Source organism: Nematostella vectensis, chromosome 13, assembly GCF_932526225.1.
Source record: "Nematostella vectensis chromosome 13, jaNemVect1.1, whole genome shotgun sequence".
Lineage (NCBI taxonomy): Eukaryota > Metazoa > Cnidaria > Anthozoa > Actiniaria > Edwardsiidae > Nematostella > Nematostella vectensis.
Genome location: NC_064046.1, coordinates 3,322,565 through 3,323,357, shown reverse-complemented (window position 1 = coordinate 3,323,357; position 793 = coordinate 3,322,565).

The following is a 793-nucleotide window of genomic DNA, read 5'->3' as shown; positions in this document are numbered from 1 at the left end:
GAATAAAGAGACATCATATGCAAGGGGGTGGGTAGAAGATTACAGAATAAAGAGACATCGTGTGCAAGGGGTGGGTAGAAGATTACAAAATGAAGAGACATCGTGTGCAAGGGGGTGGTTAGAAGGTTGCAGAATGAAGAGACATCGTGTATAAGGGGGTGGGTAGAAGATTTCAGAATGAAGAGACATCGTATGCAAGGGGGTGGGTAGAAGATTGCAGAATGAAGAGACATCATGTGCAAGGGGGTGGGTAGAAGATTGCAGAATGAAGAGACATCATATGCAAGGGGTGGGTAGAAGATTGCAGAATGAATAGACATCGTGTGCAAGGGGGTGGGTAGAAGATTGCAGAATGAAGAGACATCATATGCAAGGGGAGGGTAGAAGATTGCAGAATGAAGAGACATCGTATGCAAGGGGGTGGGTAGAAGATTGCAGAATGAAGAGACATCGTGTGCAAGGGGGTGGGTAGAAGATTGCAGAATGAAGAGACATCGTGTGCAAGGGGGTGGGTAGAAGATTGCAGAATAAATAGACGTCGTGTGCAAGGGGGTTGGTAGAAGATTACAGAATGAAGAGACAACATGTGCAAGGGTGTGTGTAGAAGATTGCAGAATGAAAAGACATCGTGTGCAAGTGGGTGGGTAGAAGATTGCAGAATGAAGAGACATCGTGTGCAAGGGGTGGGTAGAAGATTGCAGAATAAAGAGACGTCATATGCAAGGGGTGTGTAGAAGATTGGAGAATAAAGAGACATCATATTCAAGCGGTGGGTAGATTACAGAATGAAGAG